Raw genomic sequence first — 13,305 nt, 5'->3', positions numbered from 1 at the left:
ATATGTATATATATATATATATAGAGAGAGAGAGAGAGAGAGAGAGAGAAAAGTCACAATCCCTATGATATTTAAAAGTACCTCTTTTAAAAATGTAACGCTATAAGCTAGTTTGAATCTTAACAAAATTAACGTTGATATTTAACTTGGATATAAATTATATAATAATATATTCTGAATAATTTGAATTAATTTCTGATATATCTTTTCCCTCTTTGATTCTATTACTTGTTCTCTCTCTCTCTCTCTCTCTCTCTCTCTCTCTCTATCTATCTATCTATCTATCTCTATCTATATATCTTTCTCTTTCTTTCTTTATCTTATATAAGATAAACGTGATACCGATCGAGCGATAAGATCTTATCTTCTGCTCTTCGTTCGCTATCAGAAGAAAAAAGATCAAAGAAAAAGAGATCAGAGAAAAATATTCGTTCTATAATGCCTAAAAAGAAAATCCTTAAGATTTTCTTCTTGAGAATGGAAGAACGTAAAGACACTGTGTTGTCACCATGAGACACTGCCACAGATCACTTGAAAACGTGGAAAAAAAAACAAAAAGAAAAAGAAGAAGAGGAAAAAAAAGATATAATAATAAGAAAGACAAACTTGATCGATCACTTTGTTGAGGATTACACGTATTACCGTGTTAGAGTTGGTACAATCAGTGGTAGTTCACGCGACGACGACGACGACAACGACGACGACGACGACGACGACGACGACGACGACGACGACGACAACAACGACGACGACGTTCGAGTGTGCCAAAGGTAGATAAGAATCTTGAAACACTTCCGGGAGTTCACCGACACCAATGAACACACTTTGATAACGCATATAAAGAAAACAAATAAAAAAGACAAATCGAAATCAAAACAAATCTTTGTTTTCCTCTCTCCCTCTCTTTCGCCTTTTAAATAAGAAATTTGCGAAGGGCCGTATGGATAAAAAGGGGGATGGGGGAAAAAAAAGGAAACGAAAAGGAAAAAAGAAGAAAAAAATCTAGCACGGTCGATCACCGTACAAACTTATTCCACATCGTCGTCGTCGATTCGCGACGATCGCGTAGATCCGTCCGAATAATCAGTAATAACGGATCACGATCGTTCATTTCTATTGTACAAGAGAAAAAGAGAGAGAGAGAATACGAGAATGTCGCGAGAAAACGACCGGCCGGCAGCGTGGCTGCCTTAGTTTGCGAAGGCGCGTGCCATGCCATCCTTTCGAACCCCTCCTGTGTTACCCTACCACCACCTCGACACGGATCACCCCCACCTCCATTCCTAGTTTCCAACCCTCAACCCCCTCGCTCATTCTCTCTCTCTCTCTCTCTCTCTCCTGTTCTCGCTATGCGACACGGCTATGACGCGACGTCTTTCCACTCACCCCTTTCAAACCAATCTCACCCACTCACCCATCCATCCACCCATCTCTACCCTTTCCTTCCTTCCTTCCTTCCTTCCTACCTACCCTTCTTCCATCCCCCTTCTTATTTTCTTTCCACACACAACCTCCACCACTTGATATTCTTTTTACGCGCTCGTGTGCACGCTCCAGAAGAGCCAACCGATCGAGCTTACTTACGCTTGGACACCGAGATGAAAATGCCTTTACGATTTCATCCTACCCTTAGTTGAGGGCGAATTTCAAGCTCTTTTACCTATAAGACTTACGGTTTACTGAACGATCACGTGTATGATAGAACTTTTTCATCCTGGTTTCGAACGATCCTTCGGTCGTTTCGTAAAATCATCTTTCATCGATCCATGAACATTTTATTTAAGTACAAACAATAATAATTCATAGGATATTTGAATTTTAATATCTTCTCGTTTGGGGAAAAGATGTTCGCGCGAGTAAATAAATCAATATTACTGAGATAGATGATATTAGAAGGATGAACGTTTGAACGGTAAATTAATGCAATTATATAATATGTAAATACTTTAACGTTAAAAAATATATTTAAAATATATTAAATATTAAAGTCGATAAATATATTCACTCATAATTCTTTTTTTTTTTTTTTCCTTTAGATAGATCCAATCGAAAAAATATGCAGTTCATCTCCTTCGTCGGAGATGTAATAAGTTAGTTCATCGAATACGATATTGAAAAGAAAAATTGAGAGGTCAATCATTGTGATGCACGATCGACGATACGTTTATTTACAAAAATAAAATTGTACGAAGTAAAAAATGGACGATAGGAATTGCATCGGGCACAAACGTCAAACACGATTTTCTTCGAGAAAAATAAGAGGTTCTTGTTCTCGCGATCACTCTCTTATATTCACGATCGTGATCTGGAGTGCTTGAGACGATAGCATTCCTAAACTATTCATGCAGTAATATTTGAAATTTTTCTTATATAAGATGTTCTAGAACGAATCATCTATCCACACATATTTTATATTTTTTTCTTTTTTCTTTTTTCGGCGCGAGTGAAATATGAACTTTTATTTTTATTTATTTATTTATTTATTCATATTTTTTTTCTGTTTATTCATCCGATACTTCTCAAACAACATTTTCTTTTAATAATTGTAACAAACTTTATCTTTAATCGACCATTCCATCACAACATTTTCATATCGTCTTTTATTAATTCATTTTCACATTAATTCTTGCATTAATCAAATATGTAAATTTATTAGTGTTTACAATTAGAATGGATGCATTAATTGAATCGGTTATTTGATAATGAATTATATGTCGGTTATATATATATATATATATATAAAAAAAAAAAAAAAAAAAAAAGAAGGAGAAATAAAAAGATTGTACTTTCATTAATCTTTACGACTTTAATTCGTCCTTTTTTACGCGCGCATTCATTCTTATTCCCATATAATTCTATTGCATCGCACCGAGATTTATCTGTGTATATTTGTTCAATTATTTATTTATTCCTATGGCGAATAGAAAATGTTTTCCCCTTTAGTCGAGCGTGAAATTTGAGGAAAAAGGAAGAAACGAGTTCGGGGTAGCCGGGGAACTGAAGAAAAAGAAAGAAAGGGAGAGGGGAAAAAAGGGGGAAAAAAGGGAAAAATAAAAAAAAGAAAATATAAAGAGTGGAGAATTGCCAGAATCGTTTAATAAATTTCATTTGAATCGTTAACGGTTCCTCAGCGATCTTGGCAAAGACCCTGGCCTGTCGTAAATTTTTTCTTTCCTCTTTATATTCACCTTATCGCAGTCCTCTTTTTTCCTCATCATAACGTAATAAAGAGAGAGCGAGAGAGCGAGAGAGAGAGAGAAAGAGAGAGAGAGAGAGAGAGAGAGAGATAAAACCGCAATCGCGGACATAGATTAATCGACGAAAGATTGACATACAGTATGCGAATATCGAGACGATTAGTAAACTCCGTTCATTAATTTTCATGCCAACCCCTCAAACTCTCCTGTTTTTCCCTCTTCCGTTATTCCAAGAGAGTTTCGTTCTTCTTTGCTTATATTATCGTATACTGAAATTATCGTAAAAACATACGTCTTTTGAGAAGCTTCGTTATTCCAGTTAATTAAGTTCCCCATAAACTGACAGTGAATTATAATTAGACTATTAATAGTTGATATAAGAAAGAAAAAAGAAAAGGATCGAACGAATTTTGAAAGAAAAAGAAAAAAAAGAGAGAGAGAGAGAGAGAGAGAGAACGAAGTCAATGATTGAAAAGCAAATTTTTGATGGATACGCGTAAAGTAAATCGTTAAAAAAGTCATAACGGTAATTTGCTTCAAACGAAATCTTTTTGAGTGTTTAAAAAAAATATATGAAACAAAAAGTAAAAAAAAAAAAAAGAATAAAAATGAAAAAAGAACGAAATATGTACAAAAATTTTTTATTACTTGTATTGTAAAAAGTAAATCTCTCGTAAAACGATATGAATTTTCGCGGAACAGAGATTTAGGAAACAATCTGCATTAAATTCCCTGCAAGAATTTAATCCGTTCGAATGAGCCCAGCGAAAAAAAAAAAAGAATAAACAAAAAGAAAAAGGAAAAAAAACGAAAAAAGTATATAAAAAAAAAAAAGAAAAAAAGGAAGAACGAGCGAACCAAACGAACGAAAGAAGCTAGAGAGAAATAGGGGGATGAGCATGGCTAGTAACTATGGAATAATGTCGTAATCGGGAAGGATGAACGACAAACGATGGGGACGTGCTTCATTTAGCGTCTTAAATAACGTGGAAGAGAAAAATCGTGTCTCCGCTCTGCGGAATGATCGTGTGTAATCGTGCAGGAAAAAGAAAAAAAGAAAACGAAACAAAACACATTAAAAAAAAAAAAAAAAAAAAAAAAAAAAAAAAAGAAGAAAAAAAAAAGGAAGAAAAGCAAAAAGAGAGAGAAAAACAAAACAAGATCTGTTCTTCGTTATCATCATCCCCGACTCAACGATATCGACGAATTTTTGATGTTGAAACTTTTTTTTATTTATTCCTAATGAAAATTTCACGTACGTATCGATGAATATATTATATATTTCGATGTGCGTATTTAAAAGTATAAAAAGTCATATCGCAATTATCGTCTGAAATATATACAAATGATTTCTAGCCGGCTACAAATTGACACGACCTCGATTATTCTACTATTTTATCACCGTCCATCTTTATCTTATTCATCGGAGCAAACTCTCGTCCTTGCTAAATGAATCTCGTTGTAGTCGTCCTCATAAGAATGGACAACGATGGCGACGATGAGTCTCCAACGTTATCCACAAATTTTGTCCTGCAATTTCTATTTCCTCTCTCTCTCTCTCTCTCTCTCTCTCTCTTTATTTTGCTTACTCACAAATAAACGTCAGTCTCGAGCGTGGGCGTTTGAAACGGAATATACATCCTCCCTTTTTATGTATCTATATATCTCTCTCTCTCTCTCTTCTTTCTATCTCTATTTAACTATCCATCTATCTTTTTCTCTTTTTTCGTTCTTGTCTTCTTTCTTTCTTTCTTCGTGGATCAAGGTCAAGACATTTCTCTTGTACATTCGTTTTCCAAACATTTCGTAGCATTCCTTTCCTTAACCATAAGAATATCCTTTTATTACCTATTTGCATACAACCCGGACGTACGAGCTATTTGGACGAATATCAAGAACTCAAAAACGATTATATACGTTTTTATTTAAAATCCTCTATGACAAGGAATAATAAGTCTTTTGTAATCTGGATGAGTGCCGAGCCGAGACATCGTTCTTTCAGTCGGTACAATTTGAAGGTTCCTAATGTATCTAAAGAATTATTAAAGATTTGTTACTTTAAAGTGCCTGTTTGCGAGCTTTTATCGCTAGAAAAAAAAGAAAAAGAAGAAAAAAAAAAAACAGGAAAAAAGAATAATTTTTTGTCTTCTCTTAGAATTTTAAATGTACGAACTTATTTCACGAACATATATAAAAACTTCATCAAAATTTCATATTGCAAGATTTACGTCTAATCTAAATGAAAAACTATATATATATATATATCGTCATATGTGTTTATTTTATCGGGACACTTTGACAATTGGATTATTTCCTGAACGAGTCGTTCGATCGACTAGAAATCGAAAAATCATAAATGAGGAAATAATTTTGAATAAATTCGTAATAGACGTGGGAAAAGGATCTTTCTAAATAATAGATAGAAGCGACAGATAATATCCTGGATATTATCCTTGACCATACTGCAACATTTTAGTACGATCCATTTTCCACTTATTGCAATGACACAAGAAGAAAATGAAGAAAGAGAGAGAGAGAGAGAGAGAGAGAGAGAGAGAGAGAGAAGAAGAAAGAGAAAAAGAAAAGAGAGAGAAAGAGAGAGGGGGGAAAAGGGAAAAGAAAGAGAAGATAGAGGGTGAAAAGTGCAAGTTCGAGTAAGTAGAAACGGTCGACGCGTGGTCAAACGAGTCTCGACGGCAGTGGCGTCGGCAGTGGCTCTTATTCGAAGGTCGCGATCATCATCTTCGAAGAATCGTCGATAATGCAGTTACCGTTTACGGCGTGTGCCCTACGATCGTCATATATCGATTCGCTCACCCACTGACCTATATTCCAATCGAACTTCTCCGGAGCTCACTCGCAAGGATCTCCGTCCTCGTTCGTCCTACCTACCACAACAGCATTGGCAAACTATACCATCAAATACTCGAGAGCACCCTCTCGTATTTTTCACAAGAAACCAATTCTTCATCCTATGATAAGAAGATCGTCAAGGGTTCTATGGATTCTATTCTGATACTTAATGAAAATAAAATGTTACTTAGATATCATAAATAAAACAGATGATCTTTATATAGTGATCATCTTTTTCCTTTTTCTTCATCTTATCTTTTTTTTTTCTCTCCTTTTTTTCCACTATGATTTAATGATTCTCGAGAAATAGATCTTACGTAAAATATAAATAAATTGTTCGATATTATTTCGAAATATTATTTAATAAATAAAAATATATTCAATTCTATCATCTTTTATAAATTAAACCACTTTCAAAATAATAAAAATACTATCTCTCTCTCTCTCTCTCTCTCTATATATATATATATTTTTATTTCACATTGTTAATCATGAAACTTTATCAAAAAACACATACACTTGTATTTCTATCATATAACTTATTAGATTGAGAACAATCTCTATCTGCTTGAGTCAAGATTGACTATAATAGTTTTTGACTTAGGAAAGAAAAAAAGAAAAGAAAAGAATAGAAGAAAAGAGGAAGAAAAAGAAAAAAGGAGAAAAAAAAGAAAAATGGACTGGGCATTTTAACCGACGACTTCCGTCATTCAAAATTCGAGTATTTGTTTCAAGGACAGAGGGAGCATAACCTCTTCGAGTGCTCGTCCAGATCTTTTTTACGCGCTTGCCAAGCTATCAAATAGAGCGAACCTTTTATGAATGCGAACGTTGCTTCTATTGTTCACGTTACCGCGTTCGTTCTATCTATAGAAACTAATTTTTACCTCGCGCTTATTACCTCTCTCTCTCTTTCTCTCTCACACGCACATACACACACACAAAAACGTTAAGAGAAAAAAAAAAGAGAGAGAAAGAGAGGCGGGGAAAAGGGAATTTACTCTGACTTTTAACAGCCACGCGAGCCGTGTCTGACCAGTCACGGACTCTTCTACTTTGCCATACGTTTAATAACGTTCTTATTACCGGCAATGTACATTCTAACGATTATTAGCCACGATTTTTCGGATAACTCTTTCGTTCAAGCTTAATTACAGATCGAGCAAACTTTTCTACAGCTTCGTTTCTCCTTGACCGTCATCCGTATCGAAAAAGAACGAAAGAGAGAGAGAGAGACTTCAGGAATAGCATGCTATCGGCTATTCGATCCACTCGCACTCGTGATTGCTTATCGAAAAATATCGAGAGACTAAAGTCAATCGTGAATGTTCCAATTTATGGATTCTCCAACGATTGAATTATCATTGCGGAGAAAAGGAAAAAAAGATGAAAAAAAATCGGCCAGAGAATGTCAAATATATATATATATATATATGATTGTTTTAACATTTTAATTGAAAAAATTTTTCGAACGAATGCAATCATTTGTTTATCCATTAACAAAAGATGATCATCCATAATTCTATTAAAAACATTCAAGAGAGAATTTTTCATATTTCCTTTTATGATCAGTAGAAAACTACCGTTAGCGGTCGGCCTTGAGTGAACTATAATATCCTGTAAGAATTGTGACTTTTGGACGCCCATGTAAGAACCTACTAAACAAGGAACGAAAAATCAGGAACACGTAAATCACGCTAAGTACGAATGAAATTGTTAAAGTTGCCATAGCATATTCGTTTCTATCAGGGTTAGGAAATTCGCGGCCAACTTTTTCTACTTCTTTCACTACTACTACTACTACTACTACTTCCTCTACTTTTACTTCTTCTTCTTCTTCTTCTTCTTCTTCTTCTTCTTCTACTTCTTCTCGTTGAAAACTTCGCTCGATTCGACGATAACTAATGGAAATTTCCTGGCCTATGATCGGGCAAGTACAACGTTAAGAAATAAACAGATATACGAGAAACCATTTTGTATCATCAAAATGATTTCTTTTCAATGAAAAGTTAAAGTCATTAAAGAGAGAGAGAGGAAGAGAGAGAGAGAGAGAGAGAGAGAGAGAGAGAGAGAGTAAAAAAAAAATATTCATAAAATTCATATTAACAATTTAAAATATATATTAAATAATTTCCTTGCATATAACTATAATTTTCACTCTAAATAAATAAATAAATATATATATATATATGTGTGTGTGTATATAAGTAAATATTTATAATTAAATAACATCGAAATTCAATTTGTACACCAATGCCCTTAAAAATATTGAATAATTTTGATCGGACACGAAAAAAAAAAAAAGAAAACAAAAAAAGAAAAAAAAAAAAAAAAGAAAAATAAATTTGATACCAAATAGAAATAAATAATTGAAATTTCTCATAGTTCGAAACAATAGGAAAATCTTGTCCGTTGTAGAATTGAAACGATGGCGACGTCGGCATCGTTGGATCGATTTGGAGAGCACCCGGGACATCCCAGTATCGGCGTCCAGGCCCGAAAAGCGACGCGTGCCATATTACCAGGACGATTATATTCCATTGTGAAATGCAATTGAATAGAGAAACGTCTATCGTGATGCAAATATATATATATATATATATATCTATAATATATAGGTACATTTCCTATTGCATAACAATACGATAATAAGCAAACCAACGCATTATTCCTAATACTTTTCTAATTATAATCCTAATTATAATTAAATAATCACATATTCACTATTCCAATTGTTATTTTTCTCGTTCTCTTTTTTCTTCTCCTTCCCTTTTTTTCTTTTTTTTTTGTTTTCTTTTCAATATTTCTCAACGACGACGTTTTTAATTTATTTCTTCTTTTCTACATTACTTCTTTATTTTTATATATATATATATATATATATATTCGCGTTGGAAAAAAAAAACAAGAAAATAAAATATTTTTCAATATACTCAACGAATCATCAAGTTCTTCACATTATTTTCTCGATCGCGTTATCAAAAATGATACAGGTTTGTATGTAATAGGTCTAAACGTCGCGATTGCATGATCATACCGAGTCAATAAAGCTAAAATGGGTTAGCGTAGTTAATAACGTAATTGCAACCGTCTAGTGTCAATATCGTTTTATACGCATTCGATGCGACCTATCTAAAGAGAGAGAGAGATAGAGAGAGAGAGAGGGAGAGAGAGAGAGAGAGAGAGAAAGAGAAGGAAAATATCGTCTAGAATGAAATTTTAACGGTTTTACGGGCAACGATGGTGCCAGTATAAGAAGATTTAAGACGCCTAGTTGTCGGTGCTCGTACTATTATCGTTAAGAGTAATAAGAAATTTGTCATTTCTATCTAAATGGATCAGCTGGAATATCGATCCAGAATTATTTTTAACGATTCATTAGTACATATTATCTCAAGTGAGAAGTAAAAGAAAACAAGAAGAGAAAAAAAAAAGAAAAAAGAGAAGAAAAAAGATTAATCGATTCTTCTTTTCTTTTTTTTTTCTCTTTTTTTTTTTTTTTTTAGTTTATTTGTTTGTCTTCAAAACCCCTTGAAGGAATAATTATAATTGTCTCTTGGAAACAATTGTAAAGAAAGTTTAATTATTTAATCCGATCTTTGAATTATTTTCAATCTTTTATATTCATTTTGAAAGGGAACGATGATTTATGTATTTTCATGTAACATCAATTAAAAATGAAAAATAATAATATTCTCTTGCAAAAATGAATCAGTTCCTTTTTGTCTTGTTAATTACAATAGAAAAATTTAATTTGTCCACAATCCATGCCGAACGATTGATCGATTTAATTCGTTCGATCGAAAGGAAGAAAAAAAAAAAAAAAGGCAAAGAAGAAGGAAAAAAAGAAAAAGAAAAAAGAATCGTTCCAATTTTCTTTTATCTATTCTTCTTTTGGACTAAGTATTAAGGAAAATCTTTATACGGGAAAATAATCCTTTTGTAAGTTTTCTATGGTCCTCTTGACAGAATAATTATATCGAATAATAATTGATTTTGCGACCCAGTTAAATGTCATGGATAGAAACAAATCTTGATACTACCACGCCCTTTAATTATTATAAAAGAAATTTGGAAGGGCAACGGGAGGAACTTTCCGACGAAGCTAATCATCTTTAAAATCAGCGTGACGTGACTTTAATGACTCTCTTCGAGTGATTATCGCAAGATAGACCTGCAGGGGCTCAGGAAAATGCACGTCTAAAGCGGGAGTTACTCTGTTCAGCCCTTGGGACATGCTTGGCAGTGAACAACAACCTCGGTCACCGCGCGGTTTGGTCGATCGTTTCCAACGATCGACCCAACTCTCTCTCTCTCTCTCTCACTTCTCTCTCTTTCACCATACTATCTTAAGAATCTTCAGAAAACAGAGCATAAGTCTGAAGTATTATACACATATATATTCCACCTGTTTTCTTTTTTTAACTTTTAACAAAAAAGATACAGGTAGTATATTTATCGATTGAACAACTTCGCTTTGCTTAACAAGTATTATTCAAAAAAGAAAAAGAAAGAAAAAGATTGACTATTGCATTGTTGATAAAAAAGTATTAGTTGTGTGTACATATAAGTATATATATATATATATATATATATATATATTGTGTGTGTGTGTATATATATATATAAGACGATTATAAACATATTAATCATAATCATTCATGATACTTATATTCTTACTTATATTCTAACAGATAAGTCTTCCATTATCCCACGTCCTTAAAGAACGATTGAATCCCTTCGTAAAGATGGAAAACAAAATGTCCAATAACTCTTACATTTATGGTAATACACGTACACACGTGCCCACGCACGCATACACACACGCAAATATAGAGAAAGCGAATACATAATCACATTCACATTTAGTCGGCGATATCTCGCAAAATCGGCAGAATACATACATACATATATACATACATACATACATACATACGTTTGTGTTACGGACAGGAAGGAATCGTAGCGAGACGCAGCTGACGCGGCCGTTCGTCAGAGCGATACACTTATCGACGTCATGCACGCATCGAAACGGCAATAGGAAGCGAGTAGCTGAATTAGCATCGCTTCTGATAATCGAACGTTTAGTTCTATCTCCAGTGCTACAAAATCTATTATTTTTCATTTCAATTCATCTGAGACACTCGTATTACATATATATATATATATAAAAGTTTTTTTAATATAAATTTTATTATTCACAACGAAGACGTTCGATATCAGGCAATAGTTATATATCTCGTAGGTCATTTGAAATGACGAGCAAAACTAAACTGGCAAGCTTTTCATGCACACGTGATTGTATGTATGTAATCAGAGAGAAGAAAAAAGAAAGTGAAGATTTTTCGCTTGTCATCGAAAGACCTGAGGCTATGTATACTGTGTCATTGTCGAATAAGCTCTCTCTCTCTCTCTCTCTCTATCTCTCTCTTTCTCTTTATCTATCTCTCGTTTTCTCCTTAAGAACGTCACGATGCTGAGGTCCAATTGTGCTTGGACCTCAAAAGCTAACCCATTAAATATGCATATTCCTAAACGACGTTTACCACTTTGCGTAACCGTTAAACGTCGTTTATATAGATCAAGTAAACTATATGCAACGATGATCGATCAACAATTGGATTCTTCGAAAATATTCTCTCTCTTTCTCTCTCTCTCTCTCTCTCTCTCTCTCTCCCATTTAATGGATTTTCGAGTCCCTTTTATAGTCCCTTGCATAATTTATAGAAAGTGCCATACGAATCAGTGAATCTCAAATCCAAATCGATTTTCAAATACAATTCGACAAAACTCTCAGCCAACTATAATATCTATCCCATCACATCCTTTATCAAACTTATTATCTTTGAAAAGTTTTTAATTATAACGAATGAGAAACAAAGATTTTCTGTTACGTTAATCATTACGCAAACACTTTTTTTCAAAGAGATAGAGAAAGGAGTCTCTCGTTTATCGCGAAAATCACTACGAAGTAAGAAAAAGGAGACAGTCTATAAAAGAAGTGACAGTGCGGATCGGCTATAGTAAGTTACATTAACTTATGTCTTATGTATCCCTATACGTCTATATATATATATATATATATATATATATATATATATATATATATATAGAATAGATATCACTTATATCTGATCTCAGAAGCTTCATCGAAAGCTTTGAATATCTCGAACAAAGGAGAAAGACAATGGGTAACGTATACGAGCGAGTGGGTTATAGTAGGATATGAGAGAGAGAGAGAGAGAGAGAGAGAGAGAGAGAGAGAGAGAGAGAGCAAAGAAAAAAGATAGATAAAGATGGGGTTAAGAGATAGAGAGAGAGAGAGAGAAAGAGATAGGAAGTAACTGAGCAAAGAATTTATCAATGGACAACGGCGCGCGAATACGATCGTGAAAATTCACGTGTTCTCCTTTCCTACTTCCGTTTTAACAGAATACTCCTGTCCCTTTATATCCCTTTATCCCGCGTTCCTTCCCTTTCCCCCATAAGACTTGGCGACTTCTCGCGATCGAATTTAATCCATTTCACCGAGAGCGCAAGCGTATTCGCCTTGAAGAAACGATTTCCCACGCGACTCCAAATCCGACCTGGCGAAAGCCGATTTTCCGTTCTAATTCACATCGAAAAACGTGGAAAAAAAAGCACATTCTATTTTTGTCTTACTCTGCATTTATCAACTCACTCCTCCTCCCCGCTGCTCTCTCCTCTACCCCTTGGTCACCTTTTCTTGACTTGCCGAAAGGTTTCAATCGACACGAAACACGAAGATCAAAATGAAAGTGTTAAAAGTGATATTAACCGATTGAAAGTAAAAAAAAAAAAAAAAAAAAAAAAAAACCGTGGAATTTCAACGGTTCCTATAAACCGTACATATTTTTCGATCGAAATATTATATAGAGAACTCGTTGGTATAGTTTTTTCTTTTTCCCGATGGGAATCCGAAATCGACTCAAATGTCAAAGGAAGAAAATTGTCTGATCTATGAAATATAATCTTTTGGTAAAGATAAAGATTATGTTATTAAAATTTGTCTTGTATTTAGCGTAATAATCGTAATTACAATTTTGACGATCCTTTAGATAGACGAAGAGAGTTCTTTGTTATTATGGACGTATGTACGAAGCGAAAATCCAAATCTAATCGAAAGTAAAAAAAACCTTCGTTCGTCGTATGTACGTCAATAAAGCGAAATGATTCGTATGAAAAACGCAAGTCGCTTCTTGCTCGTTAAATTAAAATTTCTATTGATTATTAA

At 33.8% G+C, this 13,305-nt stretch overlaps 1 protein-coding gene across 10 annotated transcripts in view; it reads right to left on the bottom strand.

The window, feature by feature from the left end:
• The window catches only part of shaker (potassium voltage-gated channel protein Shaker), a 142,028-nt gene that overhangs the window by 68,219 nt on the left and 60,504 nt on the right, over positions 1 to 13,305 (bottom strand). Inside the window, exon 1 of one of the 10 annotated variants that reach the window (XM_035862188.2) lies at positions 607 to 738. The exons of the other annotated variants lie outside the window; for them this stretch is intronic. The gene's annotated coding sequence lies outside the window, so the exon portion shown is untranslated. Of the gene's footprint in view, positions 1 to 606; positions 739 to 13,305 lie in introns of those variants that run through there. 10 annotated transcript variants of the gene reach the window in all.

Source organism: Vespa mandarinia, chromosome 14 (assembly GCF_050613455.1).
Source record: "Vespa mandarinia isolate Hongniang chromosome 14, ASM5061345v1, whole genome shotgun sequence".
Lineage (NCBI taxonomy): Eukaryota > Metazoa > Arthropoda > Insecta > Hymenoptera > Vespidae > Vespa > Vespa mandarinia.
The sequence above is the reverse complement of the archived record's forward strand: the minus strand, read 5'-3'. Positions and strand labels throughout refer to the sequence as shown.